Source organism: Balaenoptera physalus, assembly GCF_965194825.1.
Source record: "Balaenoptera physalus genome assembly, chromosome: 21".
Lineage (NCBI taxonomy): Eukaryota > Metazoa > Chordata > Mammalia > Artiodactyla > Balaenopteridae > Balaenoptera > Balaenoptera physalus.
Genome location: NC_138902.1, coordinates 13171913 through 13191807, shown reverse-complemented (window position 1 = coordinate 13191807; position 19895 = coordinate 13171913). Strand labels below are relative to the sequence as shown.

At 45.9% G+C, this 19895-nt stretch overlaps 1 long non-coding RNA gene and 1 pseudogene across 2 annotated transcripts in view; both read left to right on the top strand.

Moving 5' to 3' along the window:
• The window catches only part of LOC309651449, a 181481-nt gene that overhangs the window by 22594 nt on the left and 138992 nt on the right, over positions 1-19895 (top strand). The gene's annotated exons all lie outside the window — the stretch shown is intronic.
• LOC309651441 (small ribosomal subunit protein eS25 pseudogene) lies at positions 7939-8398 on the top strand (annotated as a pseudogene). Its single transcript has one exon. The product of its transcript is annotated as a small ribosomal subunit protein eS25 pseudogene (transcript).

Sequence of the window (19895 nt, the reverse complement as noted above, 5' to 3'; positions counted from 1 at the left end):
TTATTTCTCCCTCTACCTGATTCTCAAATGTAATTACTGTTTTCTCACCTCTCATCATGGGGCCCATCTTCACCTGTCCTCCCACGGTGTTCCCATCCTTCTTACCCAAAGCAAAAACAACAACAATAACAAAATATGATGGTATTCCTGAAAGGACGAAAGTTTTGGAGGAAACCAGGTCCAGGAATTGGTTTGAGAGAAGCAGAGACAGCGTGTGGGTACAGTGTGGGCAAAGCATCTCTGCCCTGTCACCTTGAAAACAGCGGCTAAAAAAAGGAGAGGGAACAGCAGCCGCTGCCTTCAGGGCAGACACCAAATTTATATAAAATTTGTGAATACTCCCCTTTGCAGGCTAGCCCGTGGATACATAAGAGAAAATATTATTCAAGTCCAGCTGCATATCGGATCACCTTTGCCGCCATCCTGAGCTGCTTCTTAGGAAAGACACCAAGCAGGCCTTTTGTTTTCTCTTTCCCCTTCTGTTCTATTTACTACCACTGCCCTCTCTTGCACTCCCAAACACCAAAAATAATTTGAATTTCAAGCCTTTTTTTGGCCTCCCTGTGGGTGTGGGAGGACCTCCCTTGAGAATTGCTCTGGATCTAGTCGGCTACATCCGTAATTTGGCAGAATCTCTGTCACACCCCACCACCAACCTCCCGTTCTTAATACATGGGGCATTCGGGTGCCTCCACCCCCAAACCTTCTCTACCTCATCCTTAGTGAGAAAAGCCCCCCAGGAATGCCCAGCCTCCACTTACCCGCCCCGGTTTGGGAAGAACAAGGCTCTTTGCCAAGGGAGCCAGCTCGGCCAGCCAACTGCTGCCAAGGACAAGGCAACAGTGACAAGGAGGAGGGCTAGACCTGAGCCCCTCGGTTCAGGAGACCCAAGGCAAGTTCCTGTTTCTGAGACAGTTTTAAAAACTGAAAAACTGATCAAGTTCAGAGAGGGGTGTGTGTACTTCCCTCTCCCCAACTCACCCACATGACCCCCTTGATCTTCCCGGGGGGACAGCTGATCTGCTTTTCTAAAGAATCTCTCTAGACCTAACGCTGTCCCTCCCCGCCCCTCCGTCCTCATGACCATTCCTTAGCTGGTGTCTCAATACTCTGGTACATTTTTGTTATTGACAAGAAAAAGGAAAGGGAAAAAAAAAATGAGAAAGAGAAAAAGGATGGCACATCTGAGTTGTTTGTGGTTTGGGACCGTTTTAGTTCAAGGTTTTCAGGACTTGATTTCCCCTGGTCCTTTCCATGCTGAAGACGGCGCTGAGTAACGCTGCTGGTTACCAGTGGGATGTGTATTCTCCTTCTGATCCAACAGGAGACGCTCTCCCTAGATTGGGAGTTGGGAGGGAGGAGATGGCAGGGGTGATGTCCAAGGATGAAGAGCCAGTTTCAGAGGGGATCTTCTGCGCTAACCAGAGCCCCTGCCTTCAGTTCTGCAGATGGACACTGAGCCCAGCAGGGGCACCAGAGGGATGGCTCACCTCTCCCATGGAAAGAGATGGGGGGAGGGAGCGGGAGGGACTGAGGAAGAAAGAAGTAAAAGGAAAAAAGGAAGGAAGGAAGAAAGAAAGAGGGGGGGGGTAAATTTGTATATTCCTCTATTTTGACAGCTTCCTTATATTAAAATGGGTATAGAGACACAGACATAGAGAAAAAAACATATGGATACCAAGGGGGAAAGGGGTAGGGTGGGATGAATTGGGAGATGGGGATTGACATATATACACTATTGATACTATGTATAAAATAGATAACTAATGAGGACCTACTGTATAGCACAGGGAACTCTACTCAGTGCTCTGTGGTAACCTAAATGGGAAGGAATTCCAAAAAAGAGGGGATATATGTATATGTGTAGCTGATTCACTTTGCTGTACAGTAGACATTAACACAATATTGTAAAGCAACTATATTCCAATAAAAATTTAAAAAAAGAAACGTATCAATAAAAAATTCTTAAAAACAGTAAATAAATAAAAATTTTTTTAAGTTTAAAAATGGGTATAATAATGCCTAACATACAATGTTATTATAAGGAATAAATAAAATAAAAATGCCTAGTAGTACAGTGCCTGACATATAGTAGATGCTAAATTAATTTTGTTGAGCATGAAGGGCACTTACACTTATGTTGTGTTTGCTTAGCCGTTTGTCTTACCCCCCAGACTCTGAATGTCTTACTCATTTCTGTAACCCCTGTACCTATGACAATGCCTGCAATATAGTAGACACTTAATACATATTTTTGAATTAATTCATCAGTTAATTAATACCCTGTCCCACCCTCACCTGGCCCCATTTTCCTTCCTTGTCAAGAGTATATTCTTTGCCCTCTCTCACTATGCTCCCTGGACCAAGGTTCTGGAACTCAAACTCTGAACAAAATTTGTTGGACCTGCAATGGATGAAATGCCAGTACTCTACTTTCTAGAAATACCAAAGAGTTTTCCCAGCAAGCACAAGGAAGGCAAGAGATTAGGAAGGGCAGACTGTGGATTGTTGGTATTTCTAAGTCCATTGTGGAACTGTGATGTGTTTAAATTAAAACCAGAGTCCAAAGTACTACTTATATTCGAAGTATTTTAAAGAGCAGAGGACATCAGCATCCCCAACGCAGTCAAGGAGGGAGGAACAGCGTTCTAGAAGAGAAAAAGAGAGAGGCGGGATTGAGGAAGGAAGAAAAAGAAGGAAAGAAGGAGAGAAGGGAGGAGGGACGGAGGGAGGAAAGGAAGGAGAGAAACAGAGGAAAGAAAGAAAGCTGGAACAGTGAATTTTCAAATAGGCATGCGGAAATCTGAGTCAAGCATGGTCTACTGAACACATAATTTTATCACTGCTGCTTTGTAAACCTCCACTGAAATGGCAGTAATGGAGGAAAGAAGCATACATCCTCAAGGACAAAGAATGTGAAAACAGCCACAACCAACAATAAATGTTAAACCTTTAAGAAACACAAAAGCTATGATCAGTGGAAACTAACCTGCCATATCAGAAAAACCTAGACCTGTGCAGATTGGAAGCAGCAAGAAACCAGCTGTTCAGCATCTCCAAGCCCCAGACGGGTTCAGGGATTCAAGGACCAGGAGCCTCTGAAAGGAGTGGGGAGGGAGGTATGGTTTGGGTGGGGCTGGAAACAGGAAGATGGGTTGAAAGCTTGCGTGAGGAGGAAGAAGACTGAGGTTGAACAAGGAAGGCTCAGGGCTTAGGGTCCAGGCTCCACCGAGGACAGAAATAAGACAGTGGAGTGACAGCCTGTATAATGAACAGAATGCCACCACTCACCCCCCATCTCCTTTGTCCAGTTTGGCTGGAAAAATGCTGAAGAAGGCTTATACCTCCCCAATTCTCACCCCCAACCCCAGGCAGGAATGTGGGGGTGTAATGTTATTGGAAAACACTCCAGCTCAAGGGACAAAGGCTACAGAATCAGGTATTTGTCTCCTGGTACAATGGCTTTGGTGCACCCACCTGTCTTCAGGCCGCTCACTTATGCTCAACACTTTCAAATAGATTTTAGTGCCTCGCTCATAACTGTGAACCACCACCAAGAACCATTGAATAGGGACTTCCCTGGCGGTCCAGTGGTTAGGACTCTGAGCTCTCACGGCTGAAGCCGTGGGTTCGATCCCTGGTTGGGGAACTAAAATCCCACAAGCTGCATGGCGCAGCCAAAAAAAAAAGGAAACATCGAATATTTGAGGGAATCCTCCAACATAAAAGGTAGACTAAAACAAATGGGGGCAGTAGGGGGAACTTTGAAGAAACAGAGGCAATGCAGGGAGAGAAAAAATACTATAATATTGAGGGAAAAAAGATACTGTGTTTATTTTTTAAATGATAATACCTTTTAAAAAATATCAGGATGCCCTTTAAAGAGAGAGAGAGCATACAGAAAACAAGAAAGACGTCATAGAGGTTAGAAATATGATAGAAAAAAATTCAATAGGAGGGTTGAAAGATAAAGTTGAGGGACTCTACCAGAAAGTAAGACAGAAAGACAAAAAGGTGGAAAGTAGGAAAGATGAAAAAAATTGATATAAATTCAGGAGTCTCAATACCTGTTAAGTAACAGTTACAAAAAGAGAAAACAGAGAAACTAAATCAAGATAGAATCCTGGAACTGATGTACATCAGTTTCCCAATTAAAAGGGCCAATGAGTGTCCAACACAGTGAATGAAAACAAACCGTCACCAAGATACATCACTGTGAGACATCAGAACTTCAGGGATAAAGAGAAGATCCCAAAAGCTTCCGGAAACAGGTCACACTCAGAGAAGTCAAGGAGTCAGAATGGCATCAGACTTCTGAACAGCAGGACAAAAGGATCAAGGCCTTCAAAAGGCCTCAAAAGGGAAAAATGGTTTATAACCTAGACTTCTATACCCAACAAAAGTGTAAACCAAACATGTGGACAGAATAAAGTTATTTTTCAGGCATCCATTGTCTCAAAAAATTCACTTTCCTTTCCCCCATTCCAAAAAAGCTACTGGAAGATGCATTCCTCCCAAACAAAAGAAGAGACAAACTAAGATCCCTGGAAAATAGGCCTAACACAGGAGACAAGTGGAGGGAATTCCCAGGATGAAGATGAAGGGAAGTTTCAGAATCACAGCTGTGCATCAGACCTACGAAAAAGCAGTCCATATCTGAGCTGGAGGTCAGAGAAATTCAGGATTGTTGAATCTCAGAGACATTCAAAAGAAAAAATAAGAAATTGGGAGATCACCTGATGTGTTTGGATGTATTAGGAAGAATTGTATAGCTCTTATTAGTTATAGAGTTATATTCTAATTTATAAAATTAAGAATTTTATAACTCTTAAATTATAATTTTATAATTCATAAAGTTAGAAGATGAATTAAAGACACATAAAAAACCAATTAAACAACAATAACAACAAAGAGGCAATTATTAATTCCAGGAAAAACAAAAAGTTATATAGGAAAGAAAAGGTAATCACCGTGTGCTACATGGCTCCTCTCTGAACAAAGTTTACATAAATATTTAATACTAACGTGAACATGGAACATTGATTTGATAAAAATTGTTATGTGGGACTTCCCTGGTGGTGCAGTGGTTAAGAATCCGCCTGCCAATGCAGGGGACAGGGGTTTGAGCCCTGGTCTGGGAAGATCCCACATGACAGGGAGCAATTAAGCCCATGTGCCACAACTACTGAGCCTGCGCTCTAGAGCCCGTGAGCCACAACTGCTGAGCCCGTGTGCCACAGCTACTGAAGCCCGCGCACCTAGAGCCCGTGCTCTGCAACAAGAGGAGCCACCGCAATGAGAAGCCTGCACACCACAACGAAGAGTAGACCCTGCTTGCCGCAACTAGAGAAAGCCCGCGTGCAGCAGCGAAGACCCAGCGCAGTCATAAATAAATAAATAAAAATTTAAAAAAAATCATTATGTAACTGGAAGGAAGAGTAGTAAGGGAGCTAAAATCTCATATTTCATAGTAAGATGTCCATAGAAGGAAAAATCAAGAGCTAGCAGCATAAGCACGATATATGAAACTAAGAAGGTAAAGCGCATCAGACACAGCCGAGGTGAAAGTGACCGCCTCTCAGGTAATGGTGGCAGTTGAAGAAAGGAGTTATTTTTTTGTGATAAGCCTTGTAGCACTATTTGATTTTTTAAGACCTGTGTGCATCTGCTGCTTCCATATGATCGTTTGAAAGTTGACAAACCAGGCAATCTGAGTTCTGGTCCTATTCTCCCCTCCTCTGCTACAGGATTTCGGTTTCTCATACATCAGATGAGGAGCTGGTGAATACGCCAGAAGAGGGGCGGTCATCAGAGCCCTCGGGAGGCGTTTCCCCAAACACTCTTCTCGTCCTCTGAGCTCCTGGCACTTGATGTTTATCCCTTTTCCACAATAATTATGTTTATTCAACCTCTAAAGTCAACTGGGGGAGTCTTGGGCACATCTTTATGGAGGTTGGGGGAAGTTTTTATTACATTTTCTTTTACACAGGACGATGACAAGATGCAGAGTAAGGGCAATACTGGGAAGCTGGTCTCTACCACGTGTTCAATAACATCCCACCCTGCTCTCTGACAGTCCTTGTATCCTAAACTTGATCAAATATTTTTGGCCTTTCCCCCCAAACCGGTTGAAAACTTTCCCATGGTTAGGGACCATAATTAATGTGTTTTTTGTTTGTTTGCTTGGCTGGGGTGTTTGGTTTGGAGTGTTTTGTTTGTTTTGTTTTGTTTTTCCATTCCCCACAGAGCATGATAGTGGCTTGATAAGCATCTGCTGAGCAAGACAGGAGTCTCGTCCTGTCTCGGTGAGGGGTCCTGCAGTGCATGTGTTCGTAAGGGGAACGGATTTATTTTAAGAGAGAATAAAAAGAGCAGGATGACAGTGGGGAATTTTGGTCACAGGACCCGAGGAACTGCTTGTGTGGTTCTCTGCACCACCCCCGTTTCTATTTTTTGCTGGTCGTTTTGTCCTGTTCCTGGCGACATCACTGTGTTAGGAACCAGAAAACACCAAGACCTCAGCTATCCTGTGCCCCTGCTGTCCTGGGTGACCTTGAGAAACTCAGATATAATAGTTTAGCTTCATTTTCTCCCTGGTAAGATACAGGGTTGGACCAGCTGATTGCTATGGGCCCTTCTCGTGCTAAGATTGCAGAAGTCACGACTGTTTACGAGTAAGTGGACACACTGCCGGGGTTGCCGGGGCCCTGTGCCGCCCTCGGGAGGAGAGAACGGCGTTGCTCAATATGGAAGGAAAGAGGAATAACAGTCACAGCAGGTGGCAGAGGGCCGAGCTGGGTGACAGATGTGAAAAGGGAAGTAAAATAAAGCGCAAGTCAACTGCAGGTGGAATAATTCATGAGGAAAAGGGCACCTCCACCCACATCACTTCAGATGACTTTGGTAAGAGGAGCCGCTGCTCTGCAGCCTGTGCCCATGACAAAGCTCAGTAATTCTAGAAAACAGTCACGATACAATTCCCATCAAAGTCACTGATTTGGAAGAGGATCTCTGGTAACTGGGTGGGGCAAAAAGCCAATGAGCATTTGGTGCGAGGGTTGGGAGGGCTTGAGGGGAGAGCTGGAAAGCAGATTATATTATAATTACCAGTCACGGGGGACTGGCTCCCGTGCTCAGCGGCCAAGTGCACTTGCTCATGTACCTCAGCTTTGGAGAGTGCCCCTCCCAACACCTCGGCTCTCTTGAGAATGCCCTTTCTCCCGCCCAACTCTGGTTCCAGAGGGGAGTCTCCGTCTTCTCCCTGGTACCATCACTTGGTCACCAATGGATCCCTGCTTTAATTTGAGCCCATCACCCTGTCCCACCTACATGGCTTAGTTGATTGGTCCAGGGGTGGGTCTGTGACCTACGTCTGTCCACATCCAGGGTAAAGGACCTAAAGGGACCACTTTGATACAAGCAAGGTGGGTCTCTCAAAGGTGGCTGAGGCGATCAGAATGGCCATAGATGCTTTAGATCCATTGAGACAAGTTCTAGACAGTGGGCATGCAGTCCAACAATTTGTACCAGCGTCCCTTGCCCCTGGTTGCCCTTGTTTCTGCTCCTGCGGCTTCCATGGGTGTACAAGTTTACTTGGACCTCTGCCTCATCTTTCTTCTTTTGCATGTCAGCCTGCACATTTTCTTCTTCCTCCACTTGGCTCTCGTGGCTCGGAGGTTTCTCAGAAGATGGCACTAAGGCCGAGAGAGCCTAGAGCTGAATTTAAGCATCCAGGTCCTCTTTGGGTGTGTCGAAGCTGGGTGTGAGATTACCTATGGCTGGTGAAGAAAGTTGCTCTGAGAAAATGAAGCCCCCAGGTTAGGAAAAAACAGAATATTAAGAGTTGCAGGGGCTGGATTTCCCCTGGTGGCTCAAGGGTTAAGAATCCGCCTGCCCTTTTTGTCCGACATCTTAGCGAGGCGCAGTGGTAGCAGTTGCTCTCCCGGCTTCGCTATGCCACCCAAGGACAAGAAGAAGAAGAAAGATGCTGGAAAGTCAGCCAAAAAAGACAAAGACCCAGTGAACAAATCTGGGGCAAGGCCAAAAAGAAGAAGTGGTCCAAAGGCAAAGTTCGGGACAAGCTCAATAACCTAGTCTTGTTTGACAAAGCAACATATGAGAAACTCTGTAAAGAAGTTCCCAACTATAAGCTTATAACTCCAGCTGTCGTCTCTGAGAGACTGAAGATTCGTGGTTCGCTGGCCAGGGCAGCCCTGCAGGAGCTCCTTAGTAAAGGACTTATTAAACTGGTTTCAAAGCACAGAGCTCAAGTAATGCATACCAGAAATACCAAGGGTGGAGATGCTCCAGCTGCTAGTGAAGATGCACGAACAGGTCCCACCAACTGTATATTTTGAAAAATAAAACTTTATTAAATAAAAAATAAAAAAAAAAAGAATCCGCCTGCCAATGCAGGGGACACGGGTTTGAGCCCTGGTCCGGGAAGATCCCACATACCAGGGAGCAATTAAGCCCGTGCGCCACAACTACTGAGCCTGTGCTCTAGAGCCCACGAGCCACAACTACTGAGCCCACGAGCCACAACTACTGAAGCCCATGCGTGTAGAGCCTGTGCTCCGCAACAAGAGAAGCCACCGCAATGAGAAACCTGCGCACTGCAATGAAGACCCAATGCAGCCAAAAATAAATAAATAAATAAATAAATAAATAAATAAATAAATAAATAAATGTTTAAAGAAAGAAAAAAGAAAAGAAAACATGTATGGAGTGCTGTCTTTGGGGTGGGCCCTATTCTAGGTGCTTGGGAAAAGAGTCCTAGGCTCCTGGCGCTCATATGAGCAAGGAAACCTATGAGTAAGTGACAGGCAGAGGAAGTGGAATGGGAGGAGTGGAGAGCAGTGGGGATCCGAGGTGGTGAGGGAAGGATTCCCCCAGGAGGTGACAGCGGAGCAGAGACCTGCAGGAGTGAAGGAGTGAGCCATGCAAGGATGGGGAGGAGGGGTCCAGGCCAAGGCAACATAGGTCAAAGGCCCCGTGTGGCACCGAGTTCCGCTTGTTCAAGGAACAGCAAGAAGGCCCTTGTGGCTGGAGCGAGTGTATCCCCCATACAAGGGGAATGTCTAGGAGATGAGGTCAGAGACATGCGCGGAGCCACATTACATGGGGAGCTGGTAGCGCTCACATCTGACACGATGAGCAGTATGCACCTGGGGCAATGCATTGACTGAAGAGTTTGGGTCTTTTGTCCATTTTATCTTTTTGTAACCATATTCAAGGTATCCTTGGGTCTCACGGTGGCCAGTCACCTCTCCCACCTGTGTCCCCAGCCGCCCATTGCCCCTCCCCACAGTCATCTTTGACAGCTTCTCGTGTGTCTTTCCAGAGATATTCTGTGCACCTGTAAGAACATTCTAATACATTTTTAACCTCCTGTTTTACACAAATGTTAACATATTATTTACAGTGTTCTCCATTTTATAAGGAATTTTGGGAAAGTGGGCTAAGGATTAATCAGGAATTGAATAAAGATGGCAGAACAAACACATACTTTAGCCTCTCCCTCCTACTTCCCCAGAAATGTCAGTAATTGGAAGTACTGTACTACCGACTTTAAAATAATGGCCTTAGTGCTGTGTTTCAAAAGCTTTCTGCAGCAACATGGATGGACCTAGAGATTGTCATACTGAGTGAAGTAAGTCAGACAGAGAAAGACAAATATCATATGATATTGTGTATATGTGGAATCTTAAAAAATGGTACAGATGAACTTATTTACAAAACAGAAATAGAGTTACAGATGTAGAAAATAAACTTATGTTTACCAGAGGATAAGGGGGGGAGGGAGGGATAAATTGGGAGATTGGGATTGACATATACACACTACTACACATAAAATAGATAACTAATATGAACCTGCACAGGGAACTTTACTCAATACTCTGTAATGACTATATGGGAAAAGAATCTAAAAAAGAGTGGATATATGTATATGTATAACTGATTCACTTTGCTGTACGCCTGAAGCTAACACAACGTTGTAAATCAACTATACTCCAATAAAAATTAAAAAAAAAAAGCTTTGTGAAATCTAAATTCAACCAACAATCTATATTTATAAACCCATCAGGCTATTTCTTCAGGGTCCATGAGTTCTTGTTTAGGAATGCTGGAAAGGGCAGAAAACTCAGGAAACTAGGGTTCAGGTTCTTCTGGCTTGTCACTAGCTTTGTGTGTGACCTTGGATAAGCCACCTCAGAAACTGAAAGAAGGGAGGGAGGGAGGGAGGAAGGAAGGATCAGTTTGGGCTTAGTCTTTCCTAAGAGTGGAAGTGTGTGTGTGTGTGTGTGTGCGCGCGCGCGCGTGCATATGTGTGTATACAAACGCGCGATAATGAACAAAAGAGACAAATCCTGTGCCGTCATGATGTTTACATCCTAGAGGAGGAAAAAACCCCACAAAATATAGAAATAATTTAAAAATATATATTAAACAACAGTAAGTGCTAAGAAGAAAAGAATGAAGCAGGAAAGAAGGCTTGGAAATAAAGGGGAGGTGAACTTTGGATGTAGAGGCCAGCAAATCTGTGGTTGAGAAGGTGACTTTGGAATAAACATCTGAAGGACATGAGGCAGCAGCCAGGGATGATCTGGGGGCGAGAGGCAGAGAGAGCACAGTGCAAAGGCCGCAGACCTGAAAGCCACGTGGTAAAGATGGGAAAGACGAGAGGCAGAAACTAAGGCGGACCAGCGACATCGACGTTGGTGCCGCCCTGGAGCCCCTGCACAAATTCTAGACTGCTTCCGGGCTGCGATGTAAGTCCCAGAACGAACCCCTGTTGAGTTAAGTTATTGGAGGTGAGTTTCTGTTAGATGCAGCAGAACAAAATCCTACGTTGATTCCTTCTCTTATTTTAAAAATATTTTTTGAAGTGGATTGCTACAGTACCGATTGTTACATTCTTTGGGGAAAGCAATTTTCAAAAGCCTTAAAGTATTGTTTACTTTTTAGCCCAATGATTTGTACTCTAGGAATCTATCCAAAGGAAATAATCTGAAATGCAGGTGAGAAAAAAAATTATACACAATGTGCTGTAAGCTGAATTGTGTCCCCCCCAAAACTGCCATGTTGAAGTCCTAATGCCCTCAGAAGGTGGCTGTATTTGGACATGCGGTCTTTAAAGATCTAAGTTAAAATGAAGCCCTTAGGGTGGGCCTTAATCCAATATGACTAGTGTCCTGTAAGAAGAGGAGATTAGGACATACCCAGGGAAAACCGCATGAGGACCCAGCGAGAAGGGGACCATTTGCAAGGCGAGGAGAGAGGCCTCAGAAGAGACCAACCCTACCTACATCTTAATCTCAGAGTTCTAGCCTCCAGAACTGTGAGAAAATTAATTTCTGTTGTTTAAGCCAGTCTGTGGTACTTTGCTATGGCAGCCTGAGCAAACTAACATACAACAATTTTTATTTTTATTTATTTATTTTTAACTTTTGGCCATGCCAAGAGGCAGGTGGGATCTTAGTTCCCCAACCAGGGATCAAACCTGGGCCTCCTACGGTGGAAGCGTGGAGTCCTAACCACTGGACTGCCAGGGAAGTCCCAACAATTAAAAAAAGTCATTATAGGGACTTCCCTGGTGGTCCAGTGGTGGAGAATCTGCCTTACAGTGCAGGGGACGCGGGTTCAATCCCTGATCAGGGAACTAGGATCCCACGTGCCACGGGACAACTAAGCCCACGAGCCACAGCTACTGAGCTTGCGCACCTCAACTAGAGAGCTGCAACTAAGACCGGACAGAGCCAAAAATAAATTAAAAAAAAAAATCATTATATATTTTAAATAGAGAAAAATTAGAAATAGTCTAAAAGTTCAATAATAAGGAAAGAATATTATGCAGTCATCAAAATGTTGAGGCTGCATGGAAAAAAATACAAGATAATGTTTGGAAGAAAAAGCAAGATACAATGATTTAGATAGATAGATAGATGATAGATAGACATAGATAGGGATGTAGTCAGCCCTCTGTGTCCGTGGGTTCCACATCTGCGGATTCAAACAACTGCAGATCAAAAATATTCAGGAAAAAAACGCAGAAATTTCCGAAAAGCAGAACTTGAATTTGCTGAGCGCTGGCAACTATTTACATAGCATTTACATTGTATTAGGTATTATAACTAGAGATGATTTGAAGTAGATGGGATGATGTGTGTAGCTTAGATGCAAATACTACATCATTTTGTGTAAGTGACTTGATCATCCACGGATTTTGGTATCCAAGGAGGGTCCTGGAACCAATCCCCCCCCTGCAGACACCAAGGGACGACTGATTACATCCAAAGGAAGTGAATACATGTATACACACATATATGCATATACATATATATATGATAATATATATGATTTTAACTATGCAAAGCCCATGGAGGAAAAAAAAACTAGAAGGAAGAAAAAAAACACTTGTAGTGTTAGTTTTAGAAGATTATAACTTACATTCTCCTTTCTTTGTTAATGAGTTTAGACTATTGTTATTTGAAGTGTACCTTATTCAAATAAACAGGTACAATGGGGAATTGTAAAAGTGGGCTTATACACTCTCCCAGAATGTCTCTTTTTCAGAAAGGAAACTATTTATGTTGTTTAGATTGAGGATTCGTGCACACACTGTATTGATCAAATTCCTGCGTACGGGTCCAAAGCAGCTGGTTAAATGCCATTCATTCCTTGGTGGGTCTCTGGGGGACTGAACCCTTTTGTTCTTTTCTCTGAGGCCAAGCCCTGGAAGGCTCTAGAAACCCTTCCTGAGTCCCAGCATCGTGGCATCTGCCCAGCCAGCAGTGGGACCACCATCCCAGGAGTCCTGGGGAAGCCTGGGATGCAAGGACCTGCTTTCTTCCCCACGTGGGAGGCGTGGTCTCAGGCCCAGTGCCCGCCTCCTGTTTCTCCCCCTCACAGCCACGCCCTCTCCTTCTCCGGTTTAACTGATGTCTTTCCTTGGACTCCAGCTGCCGAACGTGCTGACAGCTCCTAAATCTGTGTCTTTGGTTTGGACCTTTGTCCTTCGCTCTAGATTCCCATATCCAATTGCTTCCTGGTCTCCTACCCCGGAATGTCCCAGAGTGAATTCACCTAACACTGAGCTCACGCAGTTTGCCTCGGAAGTCTCTCCCGGGACTTCCCTGGCGGTCCAGTGGTTAGCACTCCACCTTCCACTGTCCGGGCGGCCAGCTTGGATCCCTGCTCCGGGAACTAAGATCCCAGAAGCCCCGCGGGTGTGGCCAAAAAAAAAAAAAAAAAAAAAACTCTCGCCCCCTGCATTCGCCGTCTCTGTCAAGGATAACCATCGGCAGGGTCACCCAATCTGGAAACCTAAATCTCGGTCTTCCTCCCCCCTCTCTCTCCCCACCCATGTCCATTTAGTCACCAAGCCGGATGAATTCTCGCTGCTTCACACTTTTTAATTCCATTCATTCATTCAGGGTCTAAGGTTGGTGAATAAGACAAGAACGACCCCTTCCCTCGTGAAGGCTCTTTGAGGGGGAAGAAGATAGTAATTTAAAAAGCTAAAGAATCACATGTATACAGTACATTAAAATGGTCTGAGATTCCAACGGAGGCCTCCTGGTTGAGAAGGAGTCCTGGGCAGAACCCAAGGTCAACACTCCAGGCAAGAGAAACAGTGAGTAAGTGCAAGGGTCCTTAGGCAGAAAGACTGGCCACGTGTGAGAAGCGCTGACAAAGGGCCCGGTGGCTGTAGATCCCTGAGAAGGCGGTGGAGGAGTAGGCGGGGCCCTTCTGAGCAACGATGAGAAGCCGGGATTTATTTATTTATTTATTTATTCCATTTTTTAAAATTTAATTAATTAATTAATTTATTTTTGGCTGTGTTGGGTCTTCGTTTCTGTGCGAGGGCTTTCTCTAGTTGTGGCAAGTGGGGGCCACTCTTCATCGCGGTGTGCGGGCCTCTCACTGTCGTGGCCTCTCTTGTTGCGGAGCACAGGCTCCAGACGCGCAGGATCAGTAGTTGTGGCTCACGGGCCTAGTTGCTCCGCGGCATGTGGGATCTTCCCAGACCAGGGCTCGAACCCGTGTCCCCTGCATTGACAGGCAGATTCTCAACCACTGCGCCACCAGGGAAGCCCCGGGATTTATTTTAATCCCTTGGAATATTTCAAGCAGGGGAGTGAGATGTCTTCCTGGGTCTGCCCCTCCAATCCTTCTTCAATACAGCGTCAAGGCTGATCCCTCTGTAACAGAGATCTGATTATGTGTCTCTGTGGTTTTAAAAACTTTCAATGGCTCCTGTTTGCCTGCGAATGACACCCAAACCCCCTAGCCTGGCTTTACAAGTCCCTTCATAACCTTGCTCCACATTTCTCCTGCCCTTATTTCTCCCTGTGCCTCCTTAACCCCTTTGCTTGGCTGTGAGAAGCGACTTCCAAATCCCCTGACGGATCTGCTTTTTTTTTCATTTCAGCCACACCAAGCAGCATGTGGGATCTTAGTTTTCCGACCAGGGATCGAACCCGTGCCCCCTGCAGTGGAAGCACAGAGTCCTAACCACTGGACCTCCAGGGAAGTCCCTGTAGCTGCTCTTTCACTGCCGAGTCCTTACTCATGATTCGTCTCTTCTGAGCACCGTGATCCCCACCCCATCATCAACAGAAACCTACTCACCTTTCAAGACGAAGATCAAATGTCCCGTCACCTGGGTAATCTTTCCTGTCACTGCCCCCCAGTAGAATGGACCATTCCTTCCTTTGTGTCCATCCTCGATGTGCCCTGGATGACCTTCTAGCATAACCCCGTTAACACTTCATGGCCCTTCTCAGTTTACATGCATCTTTCCCTGTTCACACGTAACCCTCTCTTACTCCTATGTATTCCCTACCACTTAGCATAGATCTTGGAATACCTTATTGTATGAAGAGAAGTAGTTTTCTCTGTTTTGCATATTAAGATTACATAGGATAATTCTGCCAGAACTACTGAAGCTCAGGAAAAGCTGTAATGACCACGTCAGATGAGACTTGTAGCGGATGTACCAGTCTCTGAGCTAACAGGGTCCCCAGCACTAGCTACATCAGTGCATTGATTCTCATGGGTAAGGCTGAGACTGGGAAAGAGTTTGACCAGGTAAAAACATCTATGGGGCATGGGTTTTGAAACCTCTTTGCTTGTCAGGCACCTCTCCGCATTCTGCCATGTCCGTGTCATCCACTGTCTCTGCAGCGCTCACCCCATGACTAATGATGCTAGGACATCGGTTAGCTGGTTGGTGCAGGACGGTTGGAGACTGAACTTATCAGTTTATCATTTCCTGCTAGGTGTTCAGCACTGCGGAGTGTAGGCTGGGGAGAATAAAGAAGTAACTTGTTCCCTCTCTTTGGGGATGGGAGATCATGATAGCTATAGAGGACACTAATTGGTATTTATCACTTGACACATTGATAGGTGAGACATAATTACAAAATAACCCAGGATTATATAATCAAGTGCTGGACGGCGTGTTCTAGGCAGTAACTGCTGTAGATTTTTTTTCAGGGTCTCTTGACCTTGATGTTGAAGGTCAATGTGTGGCTTCTACCAGCTTGTATCTGCTTGTCATGGGTGGGACCCGAATGAGGATGAACCAAAGGAGAATCAGGAAATGACTCTGCCCGGTGCTCGGAGCGGCGTCTCTGCTGTTTATTCAGAGTGCTTGCGGGTACTGAGAAATGCATTCGGAATGTACCCTGCCTTTTTCGGCAGCTGCATCTCAGCAGAAGGGGAGGCAAAACTGACCTGGAGGAGCTCAGCTCAGAGGCGGCCAGGTTTGCTGAGTCCTGGGAAGTATACATGGGACGTGTGTTGTCCGTGCACTCTGCTGACCGGGGTCAGGAGCGCTCTGCTGTCGCTGATGACTTTTTTACGAGTTCTCACTGAAAAAAGTCATAATGGGACTCCAAAGGCAAATGTGCTCCTTGTGAAGGTCGTAAATTCTCTTGCTCTCCAAACAGCTGCAGCTGCAGCAGTTCACCCAGGAGCTTTGCCAAGAAGGCATCATTGCCTGCAGAGACTTCACACGGAGCCGTGCTGAGGGGAGGGCGGCTGGCTGGAGCTCAGATGAGATGTGATCATTAACGACTTCTGAAGAAAGACTTGAAACTTTAAATCAAATTACAGATTATGATGACTCATCCTTCCATTAACCCTAACTGTGGTGCCTTCACTTGGTCTCAAGCAACAAGCGATGTACACCTCCTCTGTGAAGTTCAAGTCCGTGTATCTCCTCATTTAGTGGTACAAAATTTCAGTTGATTTTTTTTTTTCCTGTAGCTTTCCATACATTTCTTGAGTCACCAATCTAATTTGATACGCGACATGATGTCTTCGGAGCAGGGGCCTGTGCAGTTCATTGCACACAACAAACTCGTACTAAATATCTGTCGCTTGACTGATACCTTGAGTTTTCACTTTTTAGATGACAGCAAGACATTTCATATTGATTAAATATCACCTAATAGAGTCCACATTCGCACAGCTCCAAGAGCACACAAAAGGCCTTTATGGCTCTTGTTGGCTAGCTTTTAACCTCTGAACCTCTTAAGAGAGTTTCTTATATTCCCAGGTGCTTGATCACAATCTTCCTTAATCCTTATTTTCTGCAGAGGTAGAACCCATGTCCTCAAAGGCAAAGGAGGAATTTAATTTCAAGGCTCTTCTCTGTGGATAAGAACTGGCCCGATGCGTCAGATCTGCTGTGCGCCCGAGGCAATGCCCTGTCTCCAGCACAGATTCCAAGGGAGGTGTGGGAAGGGCAGGCTGTGTTCCAGCTCTTTCCTCTGAACATTGGCTGTAAACACAAACTCACTCTGCAGCTAGGAACCTTGGTTTTAAAAGGAAAACAAAGATATGAATAGCATTTGATGTTAATAAAGTGTGACCATGTCCCAATTAGCTCATTTGTTTTCTGATTAGCTACTTGCATTAACCACGTCACCCTAAGTCACTTAGGTCTTTGCCTTCTGACGACAGAAGCTTCGTGGTGGTCTGTCTTTAGATAAGTCACTCCAAGTTTCACTTAAAAGCAACCAAACAACTCAATCATTGAAAACAGAATTAGACACACCAGGTCCAAAAATCATGTACCCCAAATCTAGCTTTTGCTAACGGGCATCTCCCCACGTTCCATATTTAACATTTTGGAGTGTACGTGTGCCAAGATGATTCATCCAAGCTGCTCTGGAATTTGTCTCTGCTGGTGAGAGTGCAGCTGATGCGCCCTCGTCTGCCCTCCCCTCATCTGGTGAAAATGCAGAATATCAGTTCCGTGGCTCTGTCACCAGCACACCATGGCTTTCTTTATTTAGGTACCATGCACTTAGGCAAGTTGCTCCCACGTGGAGCTTTTCATCTCCCGATCGCATTTCTCCACCACTTCTATCTGCCTGCACCACCCAGAGTGCGACCCTAAAGAGGGTGAGGACCTAAGGACCCCGAGGGTCCCCAGAACCCACAGAGCGGCCCCTCCAACAAGTGATCTCCTCGCTCTGTGGTCCTTGCTTATCCAAGGAGACTGTGTATAACCTCTCCTCCAGCCCTATCAGCCCAGGAGCCCTGCTCTCTCTTCCTGCTTCTCTGAGATTCCCCCCAGCAAAGGTGCCAAAAATTCATCTTCTTTGAACTTTCAGCAATTCTGATGCTGACTGTATTCCCAGAGATCCTGAAACTTCTGGCGGTATTAGCTCTTGCGTTTCTTTTTACAGCATTTGGGGGACAGATCTGTGTTCTGAGGTTCAGGCTAACCACCCTAAAAAATGAGTACTTTTGTGGGAATTGCCCATTTCCCCTCCCTTCTCCACTCCCTCTATAGATTTTCACATTCTGGAGGAAAGCCAGGCTTCTTTCCTTTTTGTTTTTACTGTAGATTTTCAAGCTAGCTCTAGCCGGCATCCAGCTCTCCCTCCTCCCTCGGTCTTTCCCCTCCTGGCTCCTATTCAATGACTAAAGCTCTCCAGGAGTATTTACAGACCTGGGTATCTACCGTGACCTTGTGATTGCACTAATCGTTGGCACCGTGACCTTGTGATTGCACTAATCCCTGGCGTAAGGCTGCTCTCTGCTCTGCCTGTCACAAGGGTGAGGGGATGGGAGTGGAAGGACGGTGCCTCATCCGGGAGCAGCCCGTTTATTTATAGAACCGGCCTTTTCCTCTCCTTCCTAGTGTCTGTTGCCATATCCTCAACACCCCCTCTGGGAGATAGATGACAGATTGGCAGGGGTGGGCCCAGGGCTCCAGGGGTAAAGGCCAGAGTTCTCAGGGTCAGGGCACCAAAGGACTGCTTTCCCCACCTCCATGGGCAAACCGAAGGAGGCCCAAGTTCCCAGGGCTGGCTGACCACTGAGGATTACAACTTCCTTCCTCACAACCCCAGAGGTGCGGCCAAATGCTCCTGCCCGGGGACTCTGGGCTCAGTGGCCTCAGAGAGTGTGACTCAAGTTCCTGGGAAACTCTGGCAGCATCTGAGGTCTGGTTGACCTGACCATCTCTTTGGGGTCTTTGAAAAGCAGACGAGAAAATTGCTGATAGAATAAGAGAGAAGAAAGATGGAAAGGGGCCTGACTTTGCATGTCTTGGAGAACGGAATTGCCACCATCTGGATTAAGGAAAAAAAAAAAAGCCCTGGACAGACTTCCTTGGCGGTCCAGTGGTTAAGACTCCATGCTTCCACTGCCAGGGACACGGGTTCGGTCCCTGGTTGGGGAACTAAGATGCCACACCAAAAAAACAAAACAGAACAAAACAAAAAAACAAGACTTTGGAGAAAGAGTGAGAATGAAGGCCACGTGATTACAGCTGGAGGAGGACTCCAGTTGACAAGACCTGTGTAGCCTTGTCACAGTTTAGCTCATGATTATGCGACACCTTGGGTGACCATGACTGCTTCTTGTGTTCAAGTTCTGACCCAGTTTGACAGTAAATCACGTGGGGGCAGGAACCTTAGGGCACAGAGCTTGGTGCCACATTCGTGCTCAGTAAGCCTTGTGAGGTCTCATACGTGGATTATAAGTGACTATTATTAGCATTAAGAAGGGTTTTTTGAAGATGATGATGTTGATGCTGATGATGGCTGGATAGTACTGTAGGCAGGAACCCTGTGCCTTTTTAAATCTCTCTCCTCCCTCTGCCCAGCGAGTACCATGCACTTAGTAGGCTTTCAAAATCATTTGCTAGATTTGTATCAAATAAATGATGATTATAATAGTTCCATGTCTGGGAACTTCTACCCTGCTTAGTAGACGCTTTTCTCTCTCTTAAAAAAAAAAGAATCTTCTGAGCCTGTGTTCAGTTTTCTCGTGTAGCTCCTTCTCGTGTGTGATACCACAGGGGGATGGTCCTCAAACGTTAGCCTTCCATCAGAGCCACCTCTGAGGCTTGTGTTTCTTTTCTTTTCTTTTTTTAACTGGCTGCAGCTGTGGGTTGGCTGCTGCTTTTTTTTTTTTTTTGGCTGCTTTGATTCTTCCTTGCTGCGCACAGGCTTTCTCTAGTTAAGGCGAGCGGTGGCTACTCCTAGTTGCCGTGCGCCAGCTTCTCATTGCAGTGGCTTCTCTTGTTGCAGAGCACGGGCTCTAGGCGCGCGGGCTTCAGTAGTTGTGGCATGCGGGCTCAGTAGTTGTGGCTCGCGGGCTCTAGGGCTCAGGCTCAGCCGTTGTGGCGCATGGGCTGAGTTGCTCTGCGACATGTGGGATCTTCCCAGACCAGGGCTCGAACCCGTGTCCCCTGCATTGGCAGGCGGGTTCTTAACCACTGCGCCACCAGGGAAGCCCAGGCTTGTGTTTCTGATCAGTAGGTAGGGGGTGGGTCTCAAGAACATGCTTTTCTAGAGTTCTCATGGCAGCTGCTGCGGGTCTAGGGACCACACTCTGGGAACCACTGCTGTACGGGTGTGTCCGAA